The sequence below is a fragment of the Rutidosis leptorrhynchoides genome, chromosome 10 (assembly GCF_046630445.1).
Source record: "Rutidosis leptorrhynchoides isolate AG116_Rl617_1_P2 chromosome 10, CSIRO_AGI_Rlap_v1, whole genome shotgun sequence".
In the NCBI taxonomy this organism is placed as follows: Eukaryota; Viridiplantae; Streptophyta; class Magnoliopsida; order Asterales; family Asteraceae; genus Rutidosis; species Rutidosis leptorrhynchoides.
Window position 1 is genome coordinate 349006158 of NC_092342.1, and position 8154 is coordinate 349014311.

Here is an 8154-nt window from a genome sequence, read left to right on the forward strand (position 1 = left end):
TTGAATCAATCCACGACCCAGTGTATACGTATCTCAGTATTGATCACAACTCAAACTATATATATTTTGGAATCAACCTCAACCCTGTATAGCTAACTCCAACATTCACATATAGAGTGTCTATGGTTGTTCCGAAATATATATAGATGTGTCGACATGATAGGTCGAAACATTGTATACGTGTCTATGGTATCTCAAGATTACATAATATATAATACAAGTTGATTAAGTTATGGTTGGAATAGATTTGTTACCAATTTTCACGTAGCTAAAATGAGAAAAATTATCCAATCTTGTTTTACCCATAACTTCTTCATTTTAAATCCGTTTTGAGTGAATCAAATTGCTATGGTTTCATATTGAACTCTATTTTATGAATCTAAACAAAAAAAGTATAGGTTTCTAGTCGGAAAAATAAGTTACAAGTCGTTTTTGTAAAGGTAGTCATTTCAGTCGAAAGAACGACGTCTAGATGACCATTTTAGAAAACATACTTCCACTTTGAGTTTAACCATAATTTTTGGATATAGTTTCATGTTCATAATAAAAATCATTTTCTCAGAATAACAACTTTTAAATCAAAGTTTATCATAGTTTTTAATTAACTAACCCAAAACAGCCCGCGGTGTTACTACGACGGCGTAAATCCGGTTTTACGGTGTTTTTCGTGTTTCCAGGTTTTAAATCATTAAGTTAGCATATCATATAGATATAGAACATGTGTTTAGTTGATTTTAAAAGTCAAGTTAGAAGGATTAACTTTTGTTTGCGAACAAGTTTAGAATTAACTAAACTATGTTCTAGTGATTACAAGTTTAAACCTTCGAATAAGATAGCTTTATATGTATGAATCGAATGATGTTATGAACATCATTACTACCTTAAGTTCCTTGGATGAACCTACTGGAAAAGAGAAAAATGGATCTAGCTTCAATGGATCCTTGGATGGCTCAAAGTTCTTGAAGCAAAATCATGACACGAAAACAAGTTCAAGTAAGATCATCACTTGAAATAAGATTGTTATAGTTATAGAAATTGAACCAAAGTTTGAATATGATTATTACCTTGTATTAGAATGATAACCTACTGTAAGAAACAAAGATTTCTTGAGGTTGGATGATCACCTTACAAGATTGGAAGTGAGCTAGCAAACTTGAAAGTATTCTTGATTTTATGAAACTAGAACTTTTGGAATTTATGAAGAACACTTAGAACTTGAAGATAGAACTTGAGAGAGTTCAATTAGATGAAGAAAATTGAAGAATGAAAGTGTTTGTAGGTGTTTTTGGTCGTTGGTGTATGGATTAGATATAAAGGATATGTAATTTTGTTTTCATGTAAATAAGTCATGAATGATTACTCATATTTTTGTAATCTTATGAGATATTTCATGCTAGTTGCCAAATGATGGTTCCCACATGTGTTTGGTGACTCACATGGGCTGCTAAGAGCTGATCATTGGAGTGTATATACCAATAGTACATACATCTAAAAGCTGTGTATTGTACGAGTACGAATACGGGTGCATACGAGTAGAATTGTTGATGAAACTGAACGAGAATGTAATTGTAAGCATTTTTGTTAAGTAGAAGTATTTTGATAAGTGTATTGAAGTCTTTCAAAAGTGTATAAATACATATTAAAACACTACATGTATATACATTTTAACTGAGTCGTTAAGTCATCGTTAGTCGTTACATGTAAGTGTTGTTTTGAAACCTTTAGGTTAACGATCTTGTTAAATGTTGTTAACCCAATGTTTATAATATCAAAAGAGATTTTAAATTATTATATTATCATGATATTATGATGTACGAATATCTCTTAATATGATATATATACATTAAATGTCGTTACAACGATAAACGTTACATATATGTCTCGTTTCAAAATCATTAAGTTAGTAGTCTTGTTTTTACATATGTAGTTCATTGTTAATATAATTAATGATATGTTTACTTATCATAATATCATGTTAACTATATATATAACCATATATATGTCATCATATAGTTTTTTTACAAGTTTTAACGTTCGTGAATCACCGGTCAACTTGAGTGGTCAATTATCTATATGAAACCTATTTCAATTAATCAAGTCTTAACAAGTTTGATTGCTTAACATGTTGGAAACATTTAATCATGTAAACATCAATCTCAATTAATATATATAAACATGGAAAAGTTCGGGTCACTACAGTACCTACCCGTTAAATAAATTTCGTCCCGAAATTTTAAGCTGTTGAAGGTGTTGACGAATCTTCTGGAAATAGATGCGGGTATTTCTTCTTCATCTGATCTTCACGCTCCCAGGTGAACTCGGGTCCTCTACGAGCATTCCATCGAACCTTAACAATTGGTATCTTGTTTTGCTTAAGTCTTTTAACCTCACGATCCATTATTTCGACGGGTTCTTCGATGAATTGGAGTTTTTCGTTGATTTGGATTTCATCTAACGGAATAGTGAGATCTTCTTTAGCAAAACATTTCTTCAAATTCGAGACGTGGAAAGTGTTATGTACAGCCGCGAGTTGTTGAGGTAACTCAAGTCGGTAAGCTACTGGTCCGACACGATCAATAATCTTGAATGGTCCAATATACCTTGGATTTAATTTCCCTCGTTTACCAAATCGAACAATGCCTTTCCAAGGTGCAACTTTAAGCATGACCATCTCTCCAATTTCAAATTCTATATCTTTTCTTTTAATGTCAGCGTAGCTCTTTTGTCGACTTTGGGCGGTTTTCAACCGTTGTTGAATTTGGATGATCTTCTCGGTAGTTTCTTGTATAATCTCCGGACCCGTAATCTGTCTATCCCCCACTTCACTCCAAAAAATCGGAGACCTGCACTTTCTACCATAAAGTGCTTCAAACGGCGCCATCTCAATGCTTGAATGGTAGCTGTTGTTGTAGGAAAATTCTGCTAACGGTAGATGTCGATCCCAACTGTTTCCGAAATCAATAACACATGCTCGTAGCATGTCTTCAAGCGTTTGTATCGTCCTTTCGCTCTGCCCATCAGTTTGTGGATGATAGGCAGTACTCATGTCTAGACGAGTTCCTAATGCTTGCTGTAATGTCTGCCAGAATCTTGAAATAAATCTGCCATCCCTATCAGAGATAATAGAGATTGGTATTCCATGTCTAGAGACGACTTCCTTCAAATACAGTCGTGCTAACTTCTCCATCTTGTCATCTTCTCTTATTGGTAGGAAGTGTGCTGATTTGGTGAGACGATCAACTATTACCCAAATAGTATCAAAACCACTTGCAGTCCTTGGCAATTTAGTGATGAAATCCATGGTAATGTTTTCCCATTTCCATTCCGGGATTTCGGGTTGTTGAAGTAGACCTGATGGTTTCTGATGCTCAGCTTTGACCTTAGAACACGTCAAACATTCTCCTACGTATTTAGCAACATCGGCTTTCATACCCGGCCACCAAAAATGTTTCTTGAGATCCTTGTACATCTTCCCCGTTCCAGGATGTATTGAGTATCTGGTTTTATGAGCTTCTCTAAGTACCATTTCTCTCATATCTCCAAATTTTGGTACCCAAATCCTTTCAGCCCTATACCGGGTTCCGTCTTCCCGAATATTAAGATGCTTCTCCGATCCTTTGGGTATTTCATCCTTTAAATTTCCCTCTTTTAAAACTCCTTGTTGCGCCTCCTTTATTTGAGTAGTAATGTTATTATGAATCATTATATTCATAGATTTTACTCGAATGGGTTCTCTATCCTTCCTGCTCAAGGCATCGGCTACCACATTTGCCTTCCCCGGGTGGTAACGAATCTCAAAATCGTAATCATTCAATAATTCAATCCACCTACGCTGCCTCATATTCAGTTGTTTCTGATTAAATATGTGTTGAAGACTTTTGTGGTCGGTATATATAATACTTTTGACCCCATATAAGTAGTGCCTCCAAGTCTTTAATGCAAAAACAACCGCGCCTAATTCCAAATCATGCGTCGTATAATTTTGTTCGTGAATCTTCAATTGTCTAGACGCATAAGCAATCACCTTCGTTCGTTGCATTAATACACAACCGAGACCTTGCTTTGATGCGTCACAATAAATCACAAAATCATCATTCCCTTCAGGCAATGACAATATAGGTGCCGTAGTTAGCTTTTTCTTCAATAACTGAAACGCTTTCTCTTGTTCATCATTCCATTCAAATTTCTTCCCTTTATGCGTTAATGCAGTCAAGGGTTTTGCTATTCTGGAAAAGTCTTGGATGAACCTTCTGTAGTAACCAGCTAGTCCTAAAAACTGGCGTATGTGTTTCGGAGTTTTCGGGGTTTCCCACTTTTCAACAGTTTCTATCTTTGCCGGATCCACCTTAATACCTTCTTTGTTCACTATGTGACCGAGGAATTGAACTTCTTCCAACCAAAATGCACACTTTGAAAACTTAGCGTACAATTCTTCCTTCCTCAATACTTCTAACACCTTTCTCAAATGTTCACCGTGTTCTTGGTCATTCTTTGAGTAAATAAGTATGTCATCAATGAAAACAATGACAAACTTGTCAAGGTATGGTCCACACACTCGGTTCATAAGGTCCATGAACACAGCTGGTGCATTAGTTAAACCAAACGGCATGACCATAAACTCGTAATGACCGTAACGTGTTCTGAAAGCAGTCTTTGGAATATCATCTTCTTTCACCCGCATTTGATGATACCCGGAACGTAAGTCAATCTTTGAATAAACAGACGAGCCTTGTAGTTGATCAAATAAGTCGTCGATTCTCGGTAGTGGGTAGCGGTTCTTGATGGTAAGTTTGTTCAACTCTCGGTAGTCGATACACAACCTGAATGTACCATCTTTCTTCTTGACAAACAAAACAGGAGCTCCCCACGGTGATGTGCTTGGTCGAATGAAACCACGCTCTAAAAGTTCTTGTAATTGGCTTTGCAGTTCTTTCATCTCGCTGGGTGCGAGTCTGTAAGGAGCACGAGCTATTGGTGCAGCTCCTGGTACAAGATCTATTTGAAATTCAACGGATCGATGTGGGGGTAATCCCGGTAATTCTTTCGGAAATACATCGGGAAATTCTTTTGCAATGGGAACATCATTGATGCTCTTTTCTTCAGTTTGTACTTTCTCGACGTGTGCTAGAATAGCATAGCAACCTTTTCTTATTAGTTTTTGTGCCTTCAAATTACTAATAAGATGTAGCTTCGTGTTGCCCTTTTCTCCGTACACCATTAAGGGTTTTCCTTTTTCTCGTATAATGCGAATTGCATTTTTGTAACAAACGATCTCCGCTTTCACTTCTTTCAACCAGTCCATACCGATTATCACATCAAAACTCCCTAACTCTACTGGTATCAAATCAATCTTAAATGTTTCGCTAACCAGTTTAATTTCTCGATTCCGACATATATTATCTGCTGAAATTAATTTACCATTTGCTAATTCGAGTAAAAATTTACTATCCAAAGGCGTCAATGGACAACTTAATTTAGCACAAAAATCTCTACTCATATAGCTTCTATCCGCACCCGAATCAAATAAAACGTAAGCAGATTTATTGTCAATAAGAAACGTACCCGTAACAAGCTCCGGGTCTTCCTGTGCCTCTACCGCATTAATATTGAAAACTCTTCCACGGCCTTGTCCATTCGTGTTCTCCTGGTTCGGGCAATTTCTAATAATGTGGCCTGGTTTTCCACATTGATAACAAACTACATTGGCATAGCTTGCTCCGACACTACTTGCTCCGCCATTACTCGTTCCGACACCATTTGTTCCTTTCGTTCTATTAACCCCTGGTCCGTAGACCTCACACTTCGCCGCGCTATGACCATTTCTTTTACACTTGTTGCAAAATTTGGTGCAGAACCCCGAGTGATTCTTTTCACACCTTTGGCATAGTTGCTTCTGATTGTTGTTGTTGTTGCGGTTATTATTGTTGTTGGGATGATTGTTGTAGTTGCTGTTGTTGTTGTTGTTGTTGTTGTTGGGCCGTTTGTTGTAGTTGCGATTGATGTTGCGATTGTTGGGATAATTGTTGCGATTATTGTTGTAATTGCTGTTGTTGTTGTATTGGTGATTCTTATCACCGTTTTCCTCCCACTTTCTTTTGACTTGCTTCACATTGGCCTCTTCACCAGTCTGTTCTTTAATTCTTTCTTCAATCTGGTTCACTAGTTTGTGAGCCATTCTACATGCCTGTTGTATGGAGGCGGGCTCGTGTGAACTTATATCTTCTTGGATTCTTTCCGGTAATCCTTTCACAAACGTGTCGATCTTCTCTTCCTCATCTTCGAATGCTCCCGGACACAATAGGCACAATTCTGTGAATCGTCTTTCGTACGTGGTAATATCAAATCCTTGGGTTCGTAACCCTCTAAGTTCTGTCTTGAGCTTATTGACCTCGGTTCTGGGACGGTACTTCTCGTTCATCAAGTGCTTGAATGCTGACCACGGTAGTGCGTACGCATCATCTTGTCCCACTTGCTCTAGATAGGTATTCCACCATGTTAACGCAGAACCTGTGAAGGTATGCGTAGCGTACTTCACTTTGTCCTCTTCAGTACACTTACTTATGGCAAACACCGATTCAACCTTCTCGGTCCACCGTTTCAATCCGATCGGTCCTTCGGTTCCATCAAATTCCAAAGGTTTGCAGGCAGTGAATTCTTTGTAGGTGCATCCTACACGATTTCCTGTACTGCTAGATCCAAGGTTATTGTTGGTATGTAGCGCAGCCTGTACTGCGGCTATGTTTGAAGCTAGAAAAGTACGGAATTCCTCTTCATTCATATTCACGGTGTGTCGAGTAGTCGGTGCCATTTCCTTCAAAATAGTTAAATGGAACAAGTTAATCATACAGAATATTAAGAGTAGTTAATAGTATTTCGTAGCATAATATGAACTCATTTATAAAAGCTTTTTCTTCATATTAGCGTTTTATAAGTTTAAATTCGGGTAGTACCTACCCGTTAAGTTCATACTTAGTAGCTAATATACAATTCAACTACTACAATTCTATATGAAAAACTGATTGTAATAATATTTCGCGTTCAAACTTTTATACAATATTTTACAAACTTACAATACCGCTTATTTTACATAAAGCATGAAATATAGCACACAATAACTTTGATACAAGATAGTTGTGAAGACAATTCTAGCTAGTACACAAGTCGTTCGGCAAAGGCAATAAAGACACGTAATTCATACGTCCAGAAACAAGTCATGCATTCTGGTTTTACTAGGACTACTTCCCATCCTTGGTCTTGTGCAACATAACCGTTATGGCCGTTGATAAGACAGCGTGTTGTAACGTCATCAAAGGGACGAGGGTTACGTAATGTCCAACAGTCCCGTAATAATCTAAAAACCTCATTTCTTACCCCAATTACCGACTCCGTCACTTGTGGAAACGTTTTGTTTAATAGTTGTAGCCCGATGTTCTTGTTCTCACTTTGGTGAGAAGCGAACATTACTAATCCGTAAGCATAACATGCTTCTTTATGTTGCATGTTAGCCGCTTTTTCTAAATCACGAAGTCCAATATTCGGATATATTGAGTCAAAATAATTTCTTAACCCGTTGCGTAAAATAGCATTTGGGTTCCCCGCAATATATGCGTCAAAGTAAACACATCGTAACTTATGGGTTTCCCAATGTGATATCCCCCATCTTTCAAACGAAAGTCTCTTATAAACCAAGACATTCTTGGAACGTTCTTCGAATGTCTTACAAACTGATCTCGCCTTAAATAGTTGTGCCGAAGAATTCTGGCCGACTCTAGACAAGATTTCATCAATCATGTCTCCGGGTAGGTCTCTTAAAATATTGGGTTGTCTATCCATTTTGTGTTTTTAAACTGTAAAATAGACAAGAGTTAGATTCATAAAAAAAAATACTTATTAATACAAGCAATTTTTACATATATCATAAAGCATAAGAACACTATATTCCATATATTACACCACACGAATACAACTATCTTATTCCGACTCGATCGTTTCTTCTTCTTCGATTTTGGTTCGTTTTGCCAAGTTTCTAGGGATATATGATGTTCCCCTAATACGAGCCGTCGTTGTCCACATTGGTTTAGAAAAACCTGGTGGTTTAGAGGTTCCCGGGTCATTGTTACAACTTAAGGACTTCGGGGGTTGACGATACATATA